Here is a 14,575-nt window from a genome sequence, read left to right as displayed (position 1 = left end):
GCACCCATTGATGCTTCTGAGCTCATTAATCAATTTAGATGCACACACAACATTCGGCACAAACATTTAGGCATGATATATAGAATGCAGGGGATATTGTATACAAACACACATACACATGCATCATATACCCTGCCCTCCTAATGAAACACACTTTGCCATGTCTTTTCACACCCAGTCCCCAAATGGACATACATGAGTTTGCCCATGGAAAAAGGGGAGAGCTAGTCAACAGCAGCAGAGATGGAAGCGCTGTCTTGATATCCCCGATATTATGGACCCTGAAGCAGCTTTGCAAAACCCTGGCCATCATTGGTCTCGGGGGATCCTGTTTTTGTTTAAGAAGCTGGCTCACTACAAGATGTTTAAAATAAGTGCATTGATTGCTAAAAGTTTTGAATATTTGTACTATTTGAATTGAATACTTTATGGGTGATGTGTTTGCACATGAATGGAAGGTTTTTGCAAATGATGAAGAGTAGATCTTTTTTGATCACATATAGCTCCATAAATCGATAGATTTGGAGCTTTTTGAGGCTTTTCCTTTAATATTTATGTCTATGAGAAGTGGAACATATTATTTTGAAGTTATAATATGGGAAATGTGTCATTTTGTCACACTATAAGGGCATATAATTGCCATATCAAATACTAGTGTAAGTCCACAGTTATATGCAAAACTTTGGGTTCCTCTTACAAAGGTGCGCTAGCGTTTTTGCATGCACTAAATGTTAGAGTCGCCCATATGTTTCTATGGGTATCACTAGCATTTAGTGCGTGCTGATTGGCGCATCCTAAAACTGCTAGCGCACCTTTGTAAAAGGACCCTTTCAGGTGCAGGCACTTACACTAGCTCAGTGACTGGTATAAATGCTTGCACCTGATTGTTGGCAGTAAGGCATGTAACAGATAGTATTCTGTAACCTCTGACCTGCCCATGTCCCTCCCTGGTCCACACTCCCTTAATAGTTGCACACTTTGTATTTTGAGCATACAATTTGTAGAATACCGACTAAGGGCAGATATGCATGTAAGTGTAATTTAGTGCCAATTAACACTAATTATAGCCAATTATTGGTTGTTAATGCCAACTAGCAGGTAATTAAACAATTAAGTTATGTGCATAACTGACAGTATTCTATAACTTGGGTGTAAAAGATTATAGAATTAGGGGATAAGTGTGCACTTTTCAATTTATTACTTACTAGTAAAAAAGGCCCATTTCTGACACAAATGAAACGGGCGCTAGCAAGGTTTTCCTCGGAGTGTGTATGTTTGGGAGAGTGTATGTGAGAGTGACTGTTTGAGAGTCAGAGTGAAAGTGTGAGTGTGTGAGAGAGAGAGTGAGTGTGGGTGTGAGTGTGTTTGTGACAGAGTGTGTGTGTGAGAATGAGAGTGTGTGCAAGTGTGTATGTGAAACACAGTGTGAGAGAGAGTGTGTGTGTGTGGGCGAGAGAGAGAGTGTGTGTGAGACACAGATTCTCTGTGAGAGTGAGTGTATGAGACCACGCGAGTGTGTGGCACATAGAGAGTGAATGTGATACAGTGTGAGACAGAGTGTGTGAGAGTGAGAGTCAGAAAGACATTGTATATGAGAGAGAGAGTGTGAGCCCTGCCCTCCCAATCCATGCCCATCTGTGCCCTGCCCCCTCCATTCATCCTTTTCCAGCAATTCCCCTCTTTCCCTGAGCCCTGCCCTCCCAATCCATGCCCATCCATGTTCCTCTGTCACCTTCCCCCTCCATTCATCCCTATCCAGCAATTCCCATCTGTCCCTGAGGCCTGCCCTGCAATCCATATCCATCCATGCCCATCTGTGCCCTCCATTCATCCCTATCCAGCAATTCCCCTCTTCCTGAGTCCTGCCCTTCCAATCCATGCTCCTCTGTCACCTGGCCCCTCCATTCATCCCTATCCAGCAATTCCCCCTCTCTGCCTGAGGCCTGCCCTGCAATCCATATGCATCCATGCCCATCTGTGCCCTCCATTCATCCCTATCCAGCAATTCCCCTCTTCCTGAGTCCTGCCCTTCCAATCCATGCTCCTCTGTCACCTGGCCCCTCCATTCATCCCTATCCAGCAATTCCCCTCTCTGCCTGAGGCCTGCCCTGCAATCCATATGCATCCATGCCCATCTGTGCCCTCCATTCATCCCTATCCAGCAATTCCCCTCTTCCTGAGTCCTGCCCTTCCAATCCATGCTCCTCTGTCACCTGGCCCTCCATTCATCCCTATCCAGCAATTCCCCTCTCTGCCTGAGGCCTGCCCTGCAATCCATATGCATCCATGCCCATCTGTGCCCTCCATTCATCCCTATCCAGCAATTCCCCTCTTCCTGAGTCCTGCCCTTCCAATCCATGCTCCTCTGTCACCTGGCCCCTCCATTCATCCCTATCCAGCAATTCCCCTCTCTGCCTGAGGCCTGCCCTGCAATCCATATGCATCCATGCCCATCTGTGCCCTCCATTCATCCCTATCCAGCAATTCCCCTCTTCCTGAGTCCTGCCCTTCCAATCCATGCTCCTCTGTCACCTGGCCCCTCCATTCATCCCTATCCAGCATTTCCCCTCTCTGCCTGAGGCCTGCCCTGCAATCCATATCCATCCATGCCCATCTGTCCCCGCCATTCATCCCTATCCAGCAATTCCCCTCTCCCTGAGTCCTGCCCTTCCAATCCATGCCCATCCATGCTCCTTTGTCACCTGGCCCCTCCATTCATCCCTATCCAGCAATTCCCCTCTCTCCTTGAGGCCTGCCCTGCAATCCATATCCATCCATGCCCATCTGTCCCCTGCATTTATCCCTTTCTAGCAATTCCCCTCTCTCCCTGAGCCCTGCCCTCCTAATCCATGCCCATCCATGCTCCTCTGTCCCCTGCCCCCTCCATTCATCCCTTTCCAGCAATTCCCCTCTCTCCCTGAGCCCTCCCCTCCCAATCCATGGCCATCCATGCTCCTCTGTCCCCTGCCGCCTGCATTCATCCTTTTCCAGCAAGTCCCCTCTCTCCCTTCCATGACCCCCCCTCGCATCCATGCTCCTCTCTCTCCCATGTCCCAGCCTGGCCCGCCCTCTTCTCCCCCCACCCCCCCCCTTCGCATCCATGCTGTCGTTTCTCCCCTGCCCTCCCGCTCCCATTGTTGTACTTTAATGGCCACCCTCTTCTCTCCCCCCAACATGGTTGTTTTTTTTTTTTCTTGTTTTTAAATTTACCTCCGTGGCGGTTCCGGCAGCGAAGCGTCAGGGAAGGAGGCGGTGCTCCCGATGTCTAGGTTTTCCTTCGCTGTGTTCCGCCTTCTTTTGACGTCATCCTTGACGTCAGAAGAAGGCGGAACACAGCGAAGGGAAGGCTAGACGTCGAGAGCACCGCCTCCTTCCCTGATGCTTCGCTGCCGAGCGATGCGATTGGTTGAGTGTCATTGCTCCGCCCTCGATGTCATCACGTTTGACGCGTGGGCGGGGCAGACACAATGCGATCTCACCCCCTTCACTTAGAATGTTGGCTAACAGAGGCTTCAGAACGTTGGAGGTGCGTTTTATATAGAGAGAAGATGTGGAACAAAAAGTCTTAAGATTATATACCTATTTTATAGTAATTGTATAAACTATATAGCTTTACATTGAATAATTCTTCACAAGTTTGATCATAGGCCCTGAAATGTAGCCTTTATTATAAAAAAATATATAAATTCAAACAACACAATAATAAAAGCTTCAACACAGACATTTGCCTGTAGCAAGGGGGTGTATTAAAAAATATTGAGCTGATCGAAAATTCGGAGCGAAAACAATTGTATGAAAATGTTGTTCTCTTACCCTCATTTTTCTTGTTGATCAGTTCTTTTGATACATTTCTCTAAATGCATATTTTAAAATATACTTTAGAACTTTTGAGCACATTTGTGCACTAAATTTTTTTAAGATACACTAATGAATGCACTTCCCAGCAATGTGTAAACCACCCCTTGGCCAGATCTTCCCCACGGTCAGTGGTCCAATTCCAAAGTCTAGAGAAAGCAGTCTATGCAAAAGAAGTACCTCTTTTCTTAATGGATTGTTGAAATAAAAAGGATTAAAATACTATAAAACTAATAGTTTGATAATAAAAAAAACATATAATTTAAATGCAAGTAACAACAGTAAGAAAGTACATTTTACTAAAATGTTTGTTACAATAATGCATTCTTTTCCCAGGTCCTATCTCAACTGAACAAGTCTCCAAAAAATACCTCATACAGGATGGATCAACTCAGTAAATTCTAATATGCAATTTTCAAACTAGAAGGGCAATATTCAGTCCACCATGATTCGCTGGCTGATTTAGACCCAGATATTCAGTGCCGGTCCATATCTGGCTACAGGTACTGAATATCCAGCTCTTGGTGGCTGAAGGAAGTAATCTGGGTACCACCAATACTCTGAGCTGGTTCTTGGATAGCTATACGGGCACATTAGGGTTGCTATTTGTGTGGTCCTACTTGCTTAGATAGTTTTCTGGACACTGAATATTGGCAGAGACTGGATAACTTCTGAATCTGCCCCCAGACCACCCCAGCAGTAACTAGATAGTGCCACAGTGGTCAGATATGATATTCAGGTAGGTGCCACTGACTATCATGTTGGAACCATGTCAACCGGAATTAACTGGTCTAGAGACATTCCTGCCTGATTAACTCCCAATTAATATTGACCCCTTGGATTCTCTGTCTCAAACTTTTGTTTATTTTGTGCCTTTTAGATTCTATCTTCAAAGTTCAAAACTAACAGGTAAATATATATTCCTAGTTTTGGTGCACTCAGTTAAGTGTCTTTATAATCTTAAGGTGCACACAAAAACTTCTAAGCAGCTGTGTTAGTTTCTTACTGAGTATAATTTCTTGCATGGGGTGCCACTTTCTCCAAAGCTGTCCTGGTTCAGGTCCCAGTCAGAGGATCTTCAAAATAAGGCTTCTCTTTGAGTACCTACTACACTAACTTAAAACAAATCAACAAGATAAACCTACGTGCCCTTTAAAACTTTGTGTACTTTGTTCACATGTTACCTCTTGTGTTTCTTGTGTACAGAAATATAACTAACTCCCCACTCCCTCCTAAATCACTCTACCACCCTCTTGAGTAGCTTAATAACCTTCAGATTATTTCTGGCCTTAGATTCTGGATTTGCACCAGATTCCACCAGACATCGTCACTGGTTAAAAAGTGATAATAAAAGTTGCAGTTTTTCCTTCACACACAGTCTCTTCCACACTTAGGAGTCATTTCACTAAGGCATACTAACTGATTTAGCACAGGCGTCTTTAGTCAGTTAAATGTTGATGTCTAACTGGAGGTTTGGAGATCTTTCTCGCACAGCTGAAGAGTCTATTTTAATTTCTTGCCTCCTGAAGATGTATAATAGCGAAATGTGAACTCACGTCGACAGCAAGAGCAAGAGAGTGGTATTTTTGAGACTGAGTATATTGAACAAGCTTGTTTGCTTAGAGAAATGGCAGTGATTCATTTATACATTTGTATGAAACAATGAACAGGACTATGGTTCTCATTTTTGAAAGAGAAAAACGTCTTAAAAAGTGGCACAAAACAGCATTTGGATGTTTTTCTCACAGTAGAGTGCTTATTTATTTATAATAGCAACAAAGATAATGTGCAAAGAAGTCAAGAATAAAGACATGGGAAGTCTTATTGAGAAAAAGCTCAGAGTAAACTCACACAGATCCCTAACTAGACTTCTAAGTAAAACAGTCACACTGAACCCACAGCACTTATGCAAAAGGTACGTGACACACATACAACATGATGCAGACTTCTAGACTTCTAGTGTCGGTGCCAGGAGGACCGTTCTCCCTCCATACAGGTGGTGCTGATGCATGGGTCTCTGTGCAGCAAGGACCCAGCACCTGTTTTGACCCTGGCACTTCAGCAGCTTGGCTCTGATTCGACGCCCCAGGCCTTCCTAATGGCCTCCCTCGATGAGCTCATCTGGGTCATGCTCTATGAGCACTTGATGAGGATTTCACAACACAGTGCAGCAGCATCTGGGGTGCTTGCTCCTGCCATACCTCTTGCTGCTGCAGTGAGGTCTCCAACGCAGGTGCCACATGCAGACACCCCCTTGACTTTGGTGGAGGAAGCTTCTCCTGAGTTGATGGTGGAGCTGACACCTCGACACCCATCTCAAGGACATGGTTCCTCCATGTTGATGCAGGCTCAGTCTCAGCCTTCCCATGAGGAGTTCTTTGCCAACACTGATGAGGAGCAGTCATGGGAGTCTGATAAGGATCCATGGTACTTCTCATTGGAGGAATTGTATGGTATCCCATCTGACCCCTCTCCTCCTGAGGAAAGAAGAAAATCTCCACCTGAGATCCTTTCCTTTCCATCTTATGTCAGGGAAATGGCAGTTGCCATTCCAATTCATTTAGATATGGAGGATGAGCCCAGGACTGAGATGCTCTAGATCCTGAACTATGATTACCCTCCTAGAGAGGCTGTGATAGTCCCGCTTCACAAGATCCTACGGAACATTCAGGTGAAAAACTGGTTGGTCCCTGTCCTGCTCAAGAAGATAGACACAATGTACCAGATCCAGAGTTCCCCTGGGTTTGATAGTCTTCTGTTGCCTCATCACTCCTTGGTGGTGGAATCCACATTCAAAAGAGGCAGCAGTTCTAGGGATTATGCTTCAGCGGCCCCTGCCAGAGAAGCTAGAACCCTGGATTCTCTTGGGTGGAAGATGTATCAGGCCTCTATGATCATCTCTGTATTCAATCTTACCAGCTCTACATGAGCCTATACTTAAGGAACTTGATGTGCAGAACGCCCTCCTGTCAGTGTCTTTGCAACATCTTCCCAACGAGAGTGTTCCTGCCTTTTGGCTTCCATGTCTCCAGTCTTGCCTAGTGCTCCTGCCTTCTGCTTCTGTGTCTCCAGTCTTGCCTAGTGCTCCTGCCTTCTGCTTCTGTGTCTACAGTCTCCAGTCTTGTCAGCGTTCCTGTCTTCAGTGACTGTGTCTCTAGCCTCCAGTCCATTCAGATGTTCCAGTTCTTAGCTCCAGTGTTCCTGTTTTCAGTCTAGCCTTGCATTCCAGTCCTCAGCTCCTGTGTTTCTGTCTTCAGTCTAGCCTTACATTCCAGTCTTCAGCTTCCGTGTTTCTGACTTCAGGCCCGCTCAGCATCCTGCTTCCACCAGTGGCGTAGCCAAAAGGCAATGTTTGGGTGCGCCAACAAGTTGAATGGGTGGGCATTAGAGCTGCCAACTTTGTTTTTTCCAATTTTTATTTTACAAGAGAACTTGTACAGAAAGAAGTTTCATCTCCACATTTCAGGAAATATGTACATTCATATTTTCAATGAGAATTACTACTAAAGTCCACAATTAGGGCAAGGCACAATTCAAGGATTTATCTTCTGATACTTTTAGGAAAAATGAATAGAAAGTACTTTGAGTATATTTCTTTACGGAGTGGATATAATAGGAGTTGTCAACAAGGGAAGTGTAGTCAAGTCCTGTTTAGAGTCCAGGAAGGCTAACAAGTGTTCACTTTCAAACAAAAACATATTTAACAGATTGAAAGTTTACAACACATTTACAGGGAAAATTAAGCCAAAAGGTTCCACCTAATTGAAGCACCCGAGAACAAAGTTTCAGAAAGGCTTGTTGCCTCTTTTGTGTTTGCCTAGAAATGTCAGGAAAAACTTTAACTTTACAATTCAGAAAAGCTTCCTGTCGGTGTTTGAAGAAAGACTTTAAAATCCAATCTCAGTCAGGCTGAAGGACAAAGTCCACAATTAAGGTGGCAGGTTGTACACCTAATAAATCATCCTCTATAGTTTGTGAGAGATTTAAATTCAATTCCTCAAATGGAATTCCTATGTTTTGCAATATTTGTTCTGTTGATTTCTTAAGAAATGATGCTAAATAATATATTTTAGAAACAGGAGGATAAAGTTGTTCTGAAATTTTTAGCACTTCTGAAAGGTACTTCTTAAAAGTTATTAATGGAGCTGTAGGGATATTTCCCTGTCTATCTCACCTTGCTGGTCTTAGCCTGTATAATCCTAATACATCAAGATGGAGTCTGCAACCTATGACCTGCACATCAGTGAGACAGCAAATTCAGCTTTCTGCTTGTGGAAAATCAATGGCAGTCATATAACATCCAAGGACATGCTGTGGGCAACCAACCCCCCTGTATCTCCCTGAGAAGCTGAAAAGGGAGTGAGACATGGCTCTAGCAAGCCGGGTGAGAAACAGAAATGCATACCAAGAAGTAACCGTTTCAAGGTCATGAACAACAGCCGTTTCTTGCTCATGGAATGAGCTGGACAAGATCAGGATTGGTCCACGCTGGTCACCTGAGGAAAAGGGGCTAAGAAAGCGGGAAGAAGGAGAAGTTAGTTGGTCAGAATCCATGGAAGAAGTTGGAGCTGGCAAGAGGACGAGTGAGACCTGATGTGGTCCACACCCTTGTGAACTGCTTATCTGGAGAAAGTACTGTTTGGTTCAGCTGTACTAGCACGGAGTGACGGAGACCTGCTTGCTGTGGAGACCCTGCCCTATTTCTGAGACTAAGACTCGCTGGGGGAAGACAGCTCGAGTCTGAGAAGGAACCTGTGCCAACCTCATCCGAGAGACTGCCCGAGAGACAGCCTGGTGAGATAAACAGTGATTTACTTCCTATAGCCGGAAATTAGTGATTGGTGTTTACCTAAGCTTAGGCTGGTTAGAGTCATAACCCGTGGTCAGGAGATAAGCTGCTAACATTTGTACTACCTCAGAACATAGTTAATGTTACAAATCAGATTATCTCGTATTCCAGTAAGAATCAGAGAGTTTAGTTAGTGACAATCTAGTTTGTAGTTCTTTTATCAGCAAGTTATTTTTGTATTTAGCTAAGCTTTGCTACAGAGTGGTCTATTTTGTATATCTTATATATCTATAATAAATTCTAATATATATATATCAGCTGGCTTCAGTTTTGTTTCTCTCTATCGGAAGTATTGGCTTGGTGCTAACCAAGGTTCCCTCCTTCCCTAGACAGCGATCAGAGTATTTTGCTTGCAAATAATTCTGTATTGGGAATCTGGGCGCAAATTAGGTGGGAGGTGTTTTCCTATAGGTATCATTTGTGACTACCTACAGAGCCACTGCAGGCACTTTGGGAAAATTTATAAACCTTAAAGTTTTAATCCTCTGTTGATTTTCTAGGTTTTCTGTTTTCCTTTGAAGTAATATATTTTCTTTAATCATTGCTGCTTGGCCTTTCTTAATTTTATTAGTTTCACTCTTAATTTGTTTTTCAAAGGAATAAGTCTGTATCATTTGCGTTTCCAATTCTGCCACTTTAGCCAGGAGTGTTTGAGTAACAGTTAACATGGAAGTAATTTTCTGTGTAAAGAATTTTCAAGACTCACCAAGGCATCCCAAATATTTTCAAAGGTAATTCTTTCTGGTTTCTTCATCGTTAAAACTTTTGCTGAAATTTGATCCTCCTGGACTCCTCCACTGCTCAAAATTTTCACCTCCTTCATTCTGACTCCCAGATCTCCGACGATGTTTCTCTCAGTGCCTTCCTGCACTGCTCCACTCGGCAATCCACTGCCTTCGTCTGCCCCTGCTCCCAGACCAATCATCTCCTCATCGGGTCTGAGCATCCGACTGGCTGCATTGCCGGCATCGCTGGTGGACTCCACTCCTCTGGGCCCAGTGTGATGTCCCCTTCAAGCAGGGAGAGCGGTTCACCTTCCGTCGCTCCTACCTGCAACGAAGCATTTTGCCCAGCCAACTCTCCTCGGATAGCGAAACGATTAATTAGTCCCAGCTCCGGTCTCGCAGAGGGAGCAGGGTTAACCCTCTGTCTTCCCCTCCTCTTGGGCATTAGAAACTGTTATTTAGGCAATATCTCAGTGAGAACGAGGTGAGTCCGAGGAGCACTCTCACATACTTTCTGTTCGGACGCCATCTTGCCCCGAGCTGCCAACTTTTTGAACGAGAAAAAAAAAAGTAACCTAATATATATCACAAAGATCAACACTTGTAACTCTTTCATATATATAGGAATGTCTTATAATGTCTTTTTGTACAAGCTTTAATACAACCATGTATTATTTCACCACCATGTAACCCAAAACCCTCTGTAAAACCAAATGTATATTCTCTTCTATTTCCAGTATCCACGACGAATTGTAAGCCACATTGAGCCTGCAAAGAGGTGGGATAATGTGGGATACAAATGCAATAAATAATAATACACCCATGCTTTGCCCCTACCTCACCCCATGCTCCACCTCTACCTGGCTCCCAATTACTGCAATGAGGAAAGCAGTGCAGGCTTCAGTGGCCAATTGAGAGCTAAAGGTAGTACAAGAGACTGCACTCTTCTTCAGCCCCCATTGAGCCACGGTCCTCCCACACACATATGGTATTGAAAGCCAAATACATTCTGCAACCAGAGAACCTCCTGGCCTTCCATCAACAATGGATGCAGAGCAGAGCAAGGACATTTCCCCATAAAACTCACCATACAAAGAAATTTTGGTAATCTCAACAATAGACATATTGTAAAGTAATTAAAAAAAATCTATAAGCAAAACGTCACTCAGAATCTAGAGTAAATCTATCATGCCAGCACTAACTTCCAAAACAAGGATCCTACCTATGAAAAGGTAGTGTCCCAAATATTATAGTGGGGCCCTAAAATATGGATACATCTAAGAAAACTGAACAAGCCAAATTACTACAGAATGCTACATAGAAACTTCATGGTTACAGAATACCTCAGGGTCACACACAGAACACAAATGCCAAATACAGAATAAGTGACCACAAACTCTATAAATATAAATTAAACCGAAACCCCAAGAAACCAGACCTTTCATGTAATACAATACTAGAAAAACAAAAAAAGAAAGGCATTTCCTCCTGTGCAAAATATAAAGATATCACATGCCAGGGATGGTGGGTTTTTTTTTTTTTTTTTTTGGGGGGGGGTGCAAATAGGGCAATTGTACTTGGCTCTCTGGCCACAGAGAGCCCCAAGCCTGCCAGAAGCTGAAGAAGGTGCAGCCTGGTAATGGGCATTGGGGTCCTCTCCCAGATTTCTTTCCTGGGCCCCAGCCATGTCCGACATATGCCAAATCTGACATAGTCTAATCACAAAATAGAAATAAAAATAATTTGTGTACCTTTTTGTTGTCTGCTCATTTTATTTTTCATATTTTATTGGTCCCTGTGTCTTTCCTGTCCATTTGACATTTCTTCTGTCTCCATGTCCACCATCTATCTCCCATCTCTGTGTCCATATATTTCCTTATCCAGTATTTCCCCTGTGTTCATATCCCCACATCCATCATCCATTGTGCACCCATTGTGCACCTATGTACCCCATGCCCAGCATCTCCCTTCTGTGTTCCTATTTTCCCTCTTGTTTGGTATCTCCCCTCTGTGTCAATTGTATCTCTATTCCCATATCTCCCTCCCCACCCCCATGCCAGGCTTTGCCCCTCTGTGCCCATATGCTATCCCAATACAGCATCTCACCTGTGTCCCTATCCCCATGCTCCCATCCAATGCCCATCAGCTCCCTTCTGTTTCTCTATACCTCTCTATGTCCCCTTTCACCCTCCCCCACACCAATGTGTCCCTCTCTTGTCTGACCCCATCCCAACCAGCTCCTCACCTTCTCTATTCCCTCCCCCTTATGCATTTAGTTCATTCTCCACTGTGGGTTCAGCATTTGACCCCCTCTTCCTTTATCTCCTTGATCCAAAATCCCTCTCCCTTACCTCTAACCCTAAGCACTCCCCCTCTCACAGGTCCAGAAATTCTCTCCCCTTGTTCCAGCCCCCTTGCAGGTCCACATCTCTCCCCCTTCCCTCCAGCCCTCTCCTGCATATCCAGCACCTCTCCCACCTTCTCTTCCACTCATAAGAGTCTGGGATACATTGTATGAGTGGAAGAGAAGGTGGCACGTAAATAAATGAAGGACTCAAAGGGATTGATTGGATTCCTGTTTGAAATTTCTGGAACTGAGGAGGAGTGGCCAGAAATGCACAGTGATTAACTACGGAAACAAGGAGACAAAGAGAACTGAGCACAACCTTTTGGTTGAGTGCAGCATTTAAAGCTACATGGACTTTGCAATCAGTATTTTGTTGGGGTTCACAGGCATTTCGAACAGGCAGTTTGAATTTGTATTAGTGAGTCTGTTGTATTAGTATTTTAAGGTATGCACAGAAAGGGATATGAGTGCATATGACTGCACATGTGAAAGCAGGAAGATGTTAAACTAGTATGTTTTGTATGCAGTAAATGATAATAAATAATAAAAGATTTTGTAATGCAGCATAACTGATTATATGATTTATACTGCTAGTATAGTTAATACAGTTATTTAGTTAAATCTAGCCCAGTATAGTAAGGTTGCCCCTACCCAATGGTATCAAATGTGTAAATGCTAAGAAAACAAGATTTTGTTGATAATGTTGTAAATTAGTTCTACTGTGGGTGATATTCTTTATTAACATTTTTAAAATTAAATATATGAATTTTCCAACTATATATTGTGATAAGGAAGATATGGGCCCAGTGCCCCATTGCCCACTAGATTTGCACATAAGGAGTGCAGAATGGGTTTGGAGTTCAGGGGAAGGAGAAGACTCAGAGTGGAGCTCCCTGGATTGGGAGGAAATTTTCCCTGGCTGCAGCCATCCAGGGACTGGCAGGGTATGCTTAATGAGAAAGGGTTAGCCCATAGTAGGGTTACCATATGGCTCCAGAAAAAGGAGGACAGATTTAGCCAGTCTGGGTTTTGCTTCCATTGAAAGCAATGGAAGTAAAACCCAGACTGGCTCAATCTGTCCTCCTTTTTCTGGAGCCATATGGTTCATAAAATTATCTACGGCAAAGCCCCAGGATACATGACAGACCTCGTAGACCTGCCAACCAGAAACACAACAAGATCAGCATGAACATACCTAAATCTTCATTACCCAAGCAGCAAAGGACTCAAATACAAATCAACGTATGCATCCAGCTTTTCCTATTTAAGCGCACAACTATGGAACACACTCCCACAAATAGTAAAAACAATGTACGACCACCTAAAATTCCGGAAAGAACTAAAAACACACCTGTTCAGAAAGGCATATCCCACCGACCCAACATAAAAGCCTGAGTACCTGCAACACAATGAAACCAAAGATTGGAATGGACACACACCAACTTCCCTCGTCCTCCCTAAATTCCCATACCTATCTTACATAAACCCTATTCTACCACAATAACACCTTGTATTTGTTCGTGCCGGAACTGACAAACGGCACTACGGTACTATGTAAGCCACATTGAGCCTGCAAAGAGGTGGGAAAATGTGGGATACATATGTAACAAATAAATAAATAACCCTCATAGGAGCCAATAAGGTAAAGAGGGATGTCTCCTTAAAGCTGGGGAGGGAAGAAGGGGCATAAGTGAGGAAATAGTCCCCCCAAAATCCCCTCTAGGGAGCCAGTTCCCTGTAAGCCAACCCTTAGGTATGGGACTTCCTCATGTTAGAACTAAGGGAGCGAAGGAAGACCCGGGATGCCCTCAGAGAGAAGGGAATAGGATTAGGATTATTCCATCTGGGTTAGAGCCAAAGTTACCCCACCAGGGGGAGCCCCAGGGATGAAGCCCAGTTCCCTTGAGGAAAAAAACAATGTGATTTCTACTCTCTGGGGAAGCTAATGGGAAGGGGCCATGACCTGCCCCACTGAAAACAAGCAGAGTTGATCAAAAGGAGAAGGACCTGGATAGAGGGCAAGGAGCTCCTTACACGGAGACCATGGACTGCCTGGAAGCAGGACTCTCCAGCCCTGCAGCAGAAGATGGTGAGATGGAATGAACTGCTTGCTAATGAACAATTCAAGGTACTGAAAAGGCAGCTGTGAGAGGCCCCAAATCAAACAGCTGTGTGTGCAGTGGGAGCTGAGCTGCCAGCCACTCAGTAGTGATGGGCAGACTACTGAGAAAAGTTTGTTTAGAATATTAGAAGTGGAATTGGGCCACTTTTGTGGGAACAGCGCAAGGTTCAAAGACTCTGAATATTGAGTTCTGTTTGTTGGAATTGTGGATTTTTTGTTTCTTGTTTGCTGGATATGTTGGAATACTAGTTGGCTGAAATAAAAGAGGAAAACCTGGACTGGATTACTTTGTGGCCTTGGCCTGAACTGGTGAGGGAATTACAAGACTGGGAGCAGTGTACAGCAGCCCCGGTCCCAGGGTTATCACAATGTTCATACCAACTTCCTTTTTATCTACAAAAGTATTTTGTGTGTAGGAGTAAGTTCACTTCTGGTGCAGGCCCTGTCCCCAGTTCCACTTCCTTTTTGTCTACAAATTAAGCCTTGTACAAACCTATGGAAACAATTCAACTGTATTGAAAGATCCCTTATCTGGCTGGCAGTATCTCATAAGTTAAACCTAATCATACACATGTCTGCCATAATGACAACCACCTCAATACACAACAAATTCTGCAACATTTTCCAAAACCCTGTCTGTCTGATGTTATGACAACCTAAAATTAGTTTCAAGTTTT

This window comes from Microcaecilia unicolor, chromosome 1, assembly GCF_901765095.1.
Source record: "Microcaecilia unicolor chromosome 1, aMicUni1.1, whole genome shotgun sequence".
Taxonomy (NCBI): Eukaryota; Metazoa; Chordata; class Amphibia; order Gymnophiona; family Siphonopidae; genus Microcaecilia; species Microcaecilia unicolor.
Note: the sequence above shows the minus strand (reverse complement) of the source record.